General features: G+C 46.7%; 2 non-coding genes and 1 pseudogene across 2 annotated transcripts; all 3 read right to left on the bottom strand.

The window, feature by feature from the left end:
* Positions 1 to 3701: 3701 nt before the first annotated feature.
* On the bottom strand, positions 3702 to 3774 carry TRNAK-UUU. The gene has a single exon. It is a non-coding gene; the product is annotated as a tRNA-Lys (tRNA).
* Positions 3775 to 4899: 1125 nt separating this feature from the next.
* On the bottom strand, positions 4900 to 4971 carry TRNAM-CAU. Its single transcript has one exon. It is a non-coding gene; the product is annotated as a tRNA-Met (tRNA).
* Positions 4972 to 6440: 1469 nt separating this feature from the next.
* Positions 6441 to 9774, bottom strand: LOC122219293 (annotated as a pseudogene).
* Positions 9775 to 11770: the final 1996 nt, after the last annotated feature.

The raw sequence follows: 11770 nt of genomic DNA, 5'->3' as shown, positions 1-11770 counted from the left end.
GTGTGTGTGTGTGTGTGTGTTCAGAGAAAGTATTCATTAATTTCTATTTTCTTGAACTTTTAAGTCAGGAACGGGTGTTGAATTTTACCTAATTTTTCAGTATCCGTATCGATGTGGTTTTGGACTGGTGGGGGGTCCAGAGCCGATGGCCTTGAAAGAATTCTTGAGACGTCTTTGTGCAAAAAGGTGGTTTTATTAAGGCATGGGGACAGGAACTGTGGGCAGGAAGAGCAGCTCTGGGGTTGTGAGGAGGGACTGATTACACACTTGGGAGTTGGGGGACTTGAAGGTAAAAGGGAAGTTGCCAAAATGACTTTCATATGCTAAAGAGGACTCAGAAGATACCAGAGGCCTGGCTATTGTCAAGCTAAGGTGGTTTTCCCTCTAGCGAAGCATGAACATTAAGACCGTAGGGGTTCCCGGAGGAATGTTATACTCTGCCTGCCTCAAGAATTTGTCAATGAGCTGCAGGTTCTAAGGAAATTTAGTTCTGCCATTTCCTTCTGTCCTTGTTCCCCACACCACTGTGGAGGGGAGGGGCATGTTGGGGCTCCAGGAAACTAAGTCTAGAGGTGTCTGGAGATTGCCTTTTTTCTTGTAAATCATGAAAACACAAACTGATGGAGACTCAGGTCCTGCACGACTGTGATCTCTATGGTTAACCATTTGTTTTCCCCTTTCTTTGGTTCTTGGGCAACCAGGGGAGCCTGAGGAATGTCACAAAGAGCCCACCCCTCTGGGCAGAGGTGGGGGCTTGGGGGGGAGGTTGGAGGGTGTCACCTTGCCGCATGCTCCTTCATCAGTATCAGAAGATATCATATGGCTTTTCCCTTTACATCTATTAATGTGATATATCCTTATCCTTTAATGGACTTCGTAAAAATGGGACAATCTTGAATTCCTGGACTAAATCTCACTCTGGCAGAATGGTGTTGGACTCTGTTTGCTAATGTCAATATTTTCAGATTGATATTCATGTATGATCATCACATGTACATTTTTTTACTGTTAGGTTCAGACATTAATGCTATAATTGCTTCATAAAAAGAATTAGAAAGTATTCCTTCATGTACTATGTTCTAGAATAATTTATGTAGCACTCAGACTATCTGATGTTTGTAGATTTGGCAGAATTCTTCTCAAGACCATTTGGGCCTCATGGTTTTTTGTGGAGTAGTACCTTGATAACGTTCTCTGTTTTATGGCACATAGTCTAAGTTTTCTGCTGATGTAGTCTTGATTTTGGTAAACCGCATTTCTCTAGGACTCATCTGTTTCGTCTAGGTTTTCAAATATATCTCAAAGGGGTTTGCAAAATATGTTTATAATGTTGACAACATCTCTTTGTTTTCGATGTTGATTTCCCTTCGGTGTTTCTTAGGTCTGTTTTCTCCTTTTTCTCATGATTAAATTAGCCATTAGTTTGCCTTAAGTTATTTTCTTCCAGAAATTCAGGATTTTGATTTTATTCTATTTTCTACCACACCGTTTTCTGCACTTTATTTTTTCTCATTTTCTTCCTTGTGTTTTCGTCTGTTAATTTTGTTGATATTATTCTGGCTTTTTCAACTGACCGTTTATTGTATTTGTTTTCATTCTTATTGACAAAGGGTTTCACAGAGTACCATGAACTGAGGGGCTCATAAACAACAAAAATCTATTTTTCACAGTTCCAGAGGTTGGAGGTCCAAGACTGGCGGTGCCAGTGTGGCTGGGGTCTGGTGAGAGCCCTCCTCTGGGTTGTTTTCTTGTATCCGCACAGGGCAAAGAGGGCTAGAGAGCACTCCGGGGTTCCTTTTGTAAGTTACTAATGTCATTCACGGGGACTTCACCCTCCTGACCCAATTACCTCCCAAACACCCCACATCCCAATATATCACACTGGGGTTTGGAATTTCAACATATGAATTGGGGGGCGGGTGGTACAAACATTCAGTTCATTGCAAGGATCTCTATCTTCCTGTTATCACTACTTTAAATGAACCCCCCCCCCATTCTGTTATGTAGTGTTTTCTTGTTGTGTTAACATGTCTAAGATAGAGATAAACAATGAACAATTAATTAACAATTAACAATTGAAACAAAAGCCAAAACTTTATAGTAAAATAGTAAAAAGATGTTAATAGACAATTTTTTAAGATATTAAAAAAGTCCTTAGGGGCTCCTGGGTGGCTCAGGTCATGATCTCATGGTTTGTGGTTTCCCATGTCAGGCTCTGTGCTGACAGCTGGGAGCCCGGAGCCTGCTTCAGATTCTGTGTCTCCCTCTCTCTCTGCCCTCCCCTACTTGCGCTCTGTCTCTCTCTCTCAAAAATAAACAAGTGTTAAAAAAAAAATTTTAAAGTCCCTTATACATATAAAAGTATATCCGAACTCTAACAGATAAAGAAATGCAAATTCACACCAAAGTGAGATGCCATTTTTCTGCTATTAGATTTACAAAAATTAAAAGGTATGTCAAAGCTATGGGGAACAGGCAGTCTTACTTATTGCTGGTGGGAATACAAATTGATATAACCGTTATGGAGGGGAATTGGGGCATATCTAACAAGATCACATAGGCATTCATCATTTCTCCCAACAATCCCAAACCTCATGACCTCCCCTAAAAACTTACCTTCAACAGAATGAAAACACACGTGCGCATATTATTTGTAACTGCGAACAACCGAAATGCCCAAACAGAAGAACGTGGTTAAATAAAGCATTACTTTCCCCCAACGGGGTACTTCTGCGGCCGTAACAATGGAAGACCAGGGAAGATCTCGATGAACTGACATAGAGTGATCTCTAGGGTCTTTTGGTGAGTGAAAAGATTAAGGGCCAATCAACATCTGCGGTATAGTTTCTTTAGGAAAGAAGAGGAAATTTTAAAATTGTGTATCTGCTTGTTTGTTCAGGAAAAGGTACAGGAAGGATAAGCCGAGTGGGGACTGATTGCCCACAGAGAGAAGGTGGGAGTGGGCAGAGAGAGAGGGAAGGAAAACCAAAGAGCCGCTGAGGCGAGTGACATTTCTCCGAGTATCTCTGCATGGTTTTGACCTTTAGAACGATATCGTCCCTGTGCCTACAAAGATAATAAAATAAACAAGGGTAGGGTAGAGATGCAACATGGCATGAACCTGATTATTTCAAATGAATAATATAACAACGAGAAAAGGAGAGACCCAACACAATGAACTTAAGTGCAGTATTTATACTACATGTCGTCAGGCTGAAAACGTAAAAAATTAGAAAACCAGTCAATTCTCAGTACCTTGGGTTCCCAGGGCCGTGGTTTAACGCACACACACCATGCACTTAAAAGCCCACGATCAGGGCCTTTAACCATGATCCAAATCCCTGGATAAGAACCGAAACTTTTTAATGTAAAGACAAAAAAGCAGCTAAGACCATTTCAAAATGTGTTCGCATATGGCTTTTCAGCCAGGCACTTTTAAGGTGCCACAAACTTTCCGTGTAGGAAGAGTTGGCCCAAACTGTGTCACCTCGGAGACAGACGGCAAAGACTCTCTTCCCTTCCTGACAGGCTTCGCTCCAAGATTAATGAGTCGTGTCAAAGGAACGTGAAAACAGACAAATGTGATTACTGAAAGACCAAAAACGTAAACTCTTGCAAGGATATGCCTTGGTCTGTTTCGGCTGTTGTGGAGACCCCGTTCCAGAGAATGTAGGCCTAACTGAAATAAAACAACGACGAGTCGCCTGAACAGGGACTTGAACCCTGGACCCTCAGATTAAAAGTCTGATGCTCTACCGACTGAGCTACCCAGGCTTCACGACAAGGGCCCTAATTCACTGCATATGATGACTAAGGGCTCCAAGAAGTGCGAGTGATGCCCGTGACTCCAGAGATCACTGGCGTCCCCCAGCTGCGCCGCTCACACAGCCCGGGCCTCAGCGCGGCCGCTGAGCTCGACGGCATTGAGCGCGGCATTTCTTCGCGACACAAGTATTGGGTGTATTTACTGCAGGGGGCGTGGGAGGAGAGTCGCTTGGGAACAGGGGGGATCCGTCTGGTGGGAAGGAATATTCCTGCAGGAGAGGACTGCGGGCAGAGCCCCCGGAGCCGGCCTGGGCGTGGACGCGCGGGTGTCCCCACGGCTCACCGCGAGGAGGAAGCGCGGGTTCCACCCGCGACTTCCGAAAATGGGAGGAAACTTAGGAGAGCCAGACGTTGGGTAAAGAACGAAGGTTGCGGCACAGGGCAGAGGTTCAATTCCCGTTGCTTCCGGCAGTGTTTTCCTTCGGCGTCGGGGTTCCTGGGCTGTTGGGGGTGGAGCAGCGGGCAAACGCGCGGCCGCCTCTTCTCAGACGGGCTTCTGTCCGGGACGCGCCGCAGTGTCCAAGTCGGTCCTCGCCTTCCGTCACGTTCCTTCCCTCCACCCCTCCAGGTGTCCCCACACCTGTCCGACCCCCCTTTGCCAGTTCTGCCATTCTTGCGCCCACTCGTCCGACCCGGCAGGGACGTGAACCCCGGCCAGTGCACCGCCCCCTCCCCAGCGACGCTCGGGAGTCCGCTTGCGTCCTCGCCCTGCTGTTTTTACCTCCACGTTCGGTCCTGAGCTCCGTCCTGTGTACGGGAGGGACGGACCAGGCACGCATGCGAACGCGTGCGCGGCCTTTGTCACCGCAGGTCTTCGTGCGTGCACGACACGTGGTCGCACCTCGGCAGGGGCCAAGACGCGGGGACCATAAACGGGATGACGCGTCCCTTCCCAGTATGGGGTGAGCGTCAAAAATGGTAATAAAGACACGCTTTTGATAATGGCCAATTTCCAACAAGATCCAAAAGAGATCAAGAGAGGTAAGGTAGTAGTGTCACTGTCACGAGCAGCCTTGGTGTTCGTGCGGATCTTGGAGCTGGAGAGGGCAGTGTGCGGATTGAATAAAAACACGCTAGCAGAGGATGGTTTCGATCCATCGACCTCTGGGTTATGGGCCCAGCACGCTTCCGCTGCGCCACTCTGCTACCTGCAGCGACAACGGCCTAGACTCTCACTAATTAGTACGTCTTTTCGGGTGTCTACACTCTCTTCTCCGCCGGCTCTTCTACCGCCTTCCACTCGGGGTCCACCGCACATTTCCTTCTCCGACCTGCGACCACAGGGAATCCCTCACACGTCCGCGCCTTTGTACACACTCAGAAAACCCAGGGTCCGCAGCCCTTTCTCGGGAGCCCGCGTGGAGTTCTGGCGGGGGGTTCAAAGCTCGGAGCTCTCGCGCCATAACCTGCGCGCTCGTGGACCCGAAACTAGGTCGCCCTGCACCTCCGCCACCCAGGAGGGGGCAGGGGCGTGGGGCAGAGCCTGGGCTCGCTAGAGGGGAGGGGCGGGGCAGAGGGAGGGGAAGGATGGGGTGGGGACCCGGCCAGAGCAGAGAGAAGGGCAGGCTGGGACGGGGGCGGGGCGAGAGCGGAGGGAGGGGGGCTGGGCGGGGTAGAGGGAGGGGCGCGCGAGGCGGGGGCGGAGCGAAGGCGGAGGGAGGGGGCGGGGCGGAGCGAGGGAAGGGGGCGGGGCACGCCGGGGTCGGGGGAGAGAGCGGAGGGAGGGTCGGGGGCAGAGCGCGGGGCAGAGGGAGGAGCCACAAGCACTACTTGCAGAACCTCCACTACCGGGGTTGCAGGGAAGGGGCGAGCGCAGGACTCACAGGAGGCTCCGTGCCCTCTTCCCCTGCAGCGTGACGTCCTGCCTACACGAAATCTCCAATCTCTGGTCCCAACACTGAGTCGGTGTTTGGGAGAGAGTCTGTACGTATGTTGTGACCTTGGAGCAGAAACCGAGGCCCGGATCGCTTTCTAGTTACGTCTGGACCCGTTTCTGCCAGCGAGGCCTGGTTCTCCCCGACAAAGACTCCTGCCAAGCTGTTTTCAAACTTTTCCATGTCCTCATTTCTTACCTGACACCCTTTCGCTCTTCTTTCTTGTCCCTCTCATCGACCGTCTCTTCTTTCTCCCACCTTCCAGGGATGCCCCGAGAGCATCGTTGAAAGACTCTCTCCTCCGCAGAAGTATATGAAGCCTCCTCTCAGTTCGCGCAGGTGTTTCCGTCTTTCCTCCAGGCTCTTGGCCTTGGAGCTACAGAACCCAAGGGGATCCTTCGCTCGCATCTGAGCCCATGGCCACCTGCTGCGTACTTATTCAAAACCAGACTTCTCTCCTTTCAGCTTCATGGTTAAATGTTATATTCGTTCGTATGATTTGAATTGCTCCAAAGTTAAAAAGCAAAAAAAAAAAAAAAGTCTGGAACATAGAAGGCGCCTGCTACTGGAGAGGTAGCATTTCCCCCACGTTTCGTTTTGAGTGGAAGCCAAGGTAACTTTGCGGTTCTCCTGGGGAGAGGTCACATTTGTAAGTGGATTTTTACAAAGGCAAGTTATCAATACTTCAGCCTTTTTTTTTTTTTTAACAAAAATACAAGACAACAAATCTCCACCTTTATTTACTTTTCAGTTAGTTTAAATCCTTGAGGGGTACAGCATCACACGGATTTTGTGGCCAATGGCTTTAGCAGGAAGGTTGCTTCGGAATTTGGCACGAACCATGCCACTGTTTCCATGAGCATGAGTCACTTTTCCCCAGATTACTCTGGTTTTATTCGGTTTGCCACAGGGAGTCACTGTGTTGTTCTTTGCTTTGTACACATAAGCACATCTCTTGCCTAGATAGAATTCAGTTTCATCTCGAGCATAAACACCTTCAATTTTAAGAGGAGCTGTGTGCTCCCTCTGGTTCCGGAGACCTCGCCTACAGCCAGCAAAAATGGCTTTGGATCACAGCCTTCCAGACGTATTTGTCGTTTCAGGAGTCCAGTTCCTAGCAGGCCTCCACAGGTTCCAAGATGGCGGAAAGAGGATAGATCCTTCAGGCTTCTTAAGGAACCGTTTCTATCGCCCACTCCTTACTGCCTCTTCGTCAGCTTCAGAACTGTCTTCCAGTTCTTTTTTTTTTTTTTTTAATTTTTTTTTTCAACGTTTTTTTTTTTTTTTTTTTTTTTTTTTTTATTTATTTTTGGGACAGAGAGAGACAGAGCATGAACGGGGGAGGGTCAAAGAGAGGGAGACACAGAATCTGAAACTGGCTCCAGGCTCTGAGCCGTCAGCACAGAGCCCGACGCGGGGCTCGAACTCACGGACGCGAGATCATGACCTGAGCCGAAGTCAGACGCTCAACCGACTGAGCCACCCAGGCGCCCCCTTCCCTTTAAATATGTTTTGTGAGGCTCACTGGGGCACGGAGCGTGTTGAGGCTGGGGCTTTCGTTGAAGCCTGGGCTCTCCTGGCTCTTCCCTCCCAGAGATGGTTTTGTGCCAATTTGCCCTTCCCACTCCCCTTCCTGACCCCCTCTCCAGCAGTAAGCTCCCTAGGAGATCTGGGGGGAAAGGTTGTAGTCTCGCAGCTGGCGTTACCAGGGGACGCTGGGTGGGAGTCTTGGTGGGAGTGAGCCTCTAGCCCACCCCCATGCGGGTATATTTTAGTAATTTTAGCAGCACGTTTCTCCCGCTCTTTGAGCCGGGGGTCCCCATTTTCCTTTGTCATTGGGTCCCGTAAATTATGTAGCTGGTCCATCTCCCCCAGTTTCCCAGGGCTCCCGTTCTCTTTCCCGGCCTCTCCACGGCCTTCTTTGCTATCTTGCTCTCACTTTTGGAAAGTCGGGAGCTGAATTTTCAACGGGGGAGCCTGGTGTTTTCAAGGGGAGATTGTGGAGTCTTCATTTTGAAATCCCACTGCTGAAGGCTGTGTAATCACCACCCGCGGTAGATTTTTTTTTTTTAATGTGGCCATCTACATGGAAGTGTACAGAACTGACCTCGAAGTGAATTTCGTTCCAGAGTGAAGACAAAATATAACTCAACGGTGAAGACAGAGGTTGACAAATTTGACTACGTGAAAGTTAAGAACTGTGCTTTTAAAAATCATACTCAACACTCTAAGGGTAAACAGAAATATGCAAATAAAGAGAGAAAAACTAGACTAAATCTAAGTGAATATTCCGGAAGCAGTATGACAGAATTTAAGAGGTGGAAAATATGAAAGACTAATAAAGAGGCATGGAAAACAGATTAAAAGGTTCAAACAAGAAAGAGAACAGCTGTGCTTTGATTGTAGAACCAGCCAGTGACGGTTTAATGTTAGTCTACAGATCCTGAGATTAAAATATTTCAAAGTAGGTATTCTTTCTGTTAGCATAAGAAGATAGCACGATGCCTCTTAAAAGAAAGAAAAAAATGTAATCTCCAGAAAGTTACATATTAAAAGCTAAAAGTAAAATAGGATGTATGTTAATGTAATTTTATGCAACAAAAAGACAAGATAGTGAAAGGAAGAATAGTAGAATTACAAGCCAGTGAAATTTTGCCTCCAATTACCATAAAGCAAAATTCTTTGGCACTGGAGGTATTATTTATATTTCATCGTGGTAATTGGTTTTTTTTTAAAGTTTTTTATTTATGTTGAGAGAGAGACAGCACAAGTGAGGGAGGGGCAGATACTGCGGTCTTGTTTTAATCAACAAACATTCAATAAGTATAATAGGGGAAAATGTCTTGAGTCAACGGAAAACCGGAAAACCGCATTCTCTCAAAGAATCCCCTCTGGGTTATCTAATTCTGATTCACTCGACAATTTGGCAATTGTGAATAGCTGGGAGCAATGGAAAATAATTCTTGTCCATAGACATACAAACTCTGTCTTGGACAGTAGAGGTTCAGATGACTTCCCTTCCCTGCTGTGCCAAAAGGCGGGGTCACATTTTCACATTTATTTCAGTATTCCTGAGCTATAAATATACCTACTCTTTGGATTCTCCTTTAAACTGATAAAATCTGCTGGATTCCTGTATTATGAGTTAAATAAAGCCTTTAACGTACGGTGGTTCTTATATCTGTATGAGTTACGGCTTTACTTTTATTGAAACTTATCTTTTCACTACTATGTGCCAGACACAGTTCTAAGCAGTGAGAATGAGAAACTAAACTTTTGTCTTCAGAGAGCTTATTTTCTAGTGACACATAAAGTAAGTGTTGAACAATTATTCTGTAAAGGCCTTTTAAATCAATAAAGATATTTATTGTCTCAGTATTGAATTAGCCTATTAACCTTAAAAACAAAAACTACCTATTATTTTTACCAGCGAAAGATGGGTTTATTTGGGAATAAAAGAGAATTGCAATCTGGCAAAACCATAGGCAAGTCCAGGGAACAAAGGAGAAATGTGCTTTTTTAAGCAGAAAAGGGGTGAGCTGGGAAGGCAGTTCCAAACCAAAGGTTTGTTGGAGCAAACCGGAAGTTGAAGCATGGTGGCTTCTCATTGGCTGGGCTGGGGTGGGGGGGGTGGACAGGAAGAACGTGTCTTCCCAGGGCTGGAATAGTAGAGTGGTGTCCATTTGCAAGGTCGAGTCTGTGCAAGGTTAAGTCCCTGTCTTTCTGTTGGGGCTGCAGTTGGCATGGTTGGGCTGAAAGTGGTCCCGGGTAGACTGGGGAGCCCATCTCCAGGACGTCCCCGAAGGCTCTCGGTCTTGTCACAAGAAAGCATTCAAGGACAGACCGGACACAACAGTTGAGGGGTGCAAGTAGGAAGTTCATTAAAGTGGGAGCACACTAGAGATGTGAGAGTGAGTGAGCTCAGGGGAGAGCCGCAGTCAGGGGCTGGGTGTCTAGCTTTTACTGACAGTTGTTAACTAGGGGATGGAATATCTAGGATTTTTTTGGTGGGAGTAGGGTTTAGGGGGCCTTTTCTCCCTTACTTGGTGAGGGTTTCTGGCCTGTCTGGCGCCATCTGGCTTCTCGTGGCTTTGTTTTCGAGTGTTACCAGGACCGGCCTCTGACTTCCTTGCTGCTGGCCTCCAGACATCCTGTTAGAACCTGACTGCTTACTCTACCAGTATGGAGTTAGTTCGTCAATCAGTCAAATCGTGGAGTCTTTCATGACCTTGGCCATATCTCTGGTCTGCTAGGTTTTGACTGTTTCAGTTGACTTGTACATTGTATTGGGGTTGAGAAACAAATATTACATGCTGATTTTGAATTCCCTTCACACTGATGGGGGAGCGTGGGGCAAGCTGAGGGCAAAGTACAGGCTGGACACCCCCGCCCCCAGGTGGGATATGTGTGATATTCCCAGGACACTCCTGGCTACCCAAGAACAAAGGAAAGGGGTTTCAGTGCTGGCCACGGTGATGTGGGAAACTAAGGCAGATGAAAAATTAAATTCCCTTACTGCCTACAGCCCACTAACATTCCTTGAAACTGGTAGAGTGACCTCCCGCTAGGATCTCAGCTGCCTCGATGATGATGCTTTGCTGGGGGCAAAAGAGAACCTTAGCTTAACATTATCCCAACCTCGAGGATCCTGTAAGTCTACTTCCTTTATCTCAACTGCCCCTAGATAGATGCTGCCAATCAGACTCCAAGCTTATGGCCCCTGGTATACATCTGAAGGGTCTCATGACTGAAGTTTTATTAAACGGCAGTTGGTGGCATTTCCTTAGCAACAGCCAGTCCCTCAAAGTCCTAGAAACCTTGCTCCCAAAATTCCTTAGAGACTTAACCTATCCCTGACCCCCTCCCAGCCTGAGGGTATATAATGAGTTACCTGTCACAACCCCATGCAGCTCTTCCTGCCCATGGGTCCTGTCCCCATGCTTTAATAAAATCACCTTTTTTTGCACCAAGGATGTGTCTTCAAGAGTTTTTTCTTGATTGTCGGCTCCGGACCACCCCACCATCACCCCAAAACGTCATCAACACTACATACATCTGATAGTTTAAATAATCAAATAGGGACGGATAGAAAAAAAAAAGATGCAGAACAAAAGAAGAAGAATACATTTGTTTTTATTAATTTTGGGAACACACGAGTCCATTGGAAAGTGTAGGGAAGGAAAAATTTTCCTTCTATCCTCTAGGTTCTTTTGGCTGGTCTGTTAATTAAATTGACATAGGACAGATCAATAGGAGAAAACACACTTAATTTCATACCTATGGGAGCCCCAAAGACAAGAGACTCAGGGGCAAGTTGATTTATATGCCATTCTGAGCTAAGGAATGGGACAGGGGTTGGGGCTTCAACAAGAAGGAAGACGACTCACAGGAAGATGGGCAGAGCAAACGTTTGGTAAACAAATATCTGTCATGTGGTGCAAAGACAATGGGACACAGGAAGGACTTAGAACAAACAGGCCCTGTGAGCTCCCCCCAGCTCACCACCCCTGTTCCACACTTTTTATGGTCTTTTCTGCTAATTGCTCTCTTCCTGGGCCAGGCCTTCTGTCTACATTTTTCAGGCAGTTGAGTCAAATGCCAAAGTGGCACACCCTGGGGTGGTCTATTCTGCTCCCCTTGAAAAGCATGTAAACTAAGGAAAGCATAAAAGGTTTTAAAGTGTTCTCCCTGACCACGGTACTGAAATTAAATACATATATCCCATTTTATACATAGGTAAACTGAGACAAGAGTCAGAACACAGTGACCTGATCAAACATGTCTCTCTCTCCACTCTCCTAATTAGCTTACTGTTAATCAGCTTATATAAGATTTCGCATGCGTCAAAAAATCATCAGAGACGTAAAAATGGACAACAGAAATGATTGGGTCCTTGCCTTAGTGAAGTGCTGGGCATGGTCTAGCAGACCCTCTGGGAATTATCCAGTTTTATAGGAATGGGCACCTTGGACTGACTTTTATTCATGAGGCTATTTTAGAACTCTATGGTGGTAGAGGTTAACTTATTAAAACAAATAATTTTGCAAGTGCTTCTTGTCTACATCACTGCA

Source organism: Panthera leo, chromosome B2 (assembly GCF_018350215.1).
Source record: "Panthera leo isolate Ple1 chromosome B2, P.leo_Ple1_pat1.1, whole genome shotgun sequence".
In the NCBI taxonomy this organism is placed as follows: Eukaryota; Metazoa; Chordata; class Mammalia; order Carnivora; family Felidae; genus Panthera; species Panthera leo.
The sequence above is the reverse complement of the archived record's forward strand: the minus strand, read 5'-3'. Positions and strand labels throughout refer to the sequence as shown.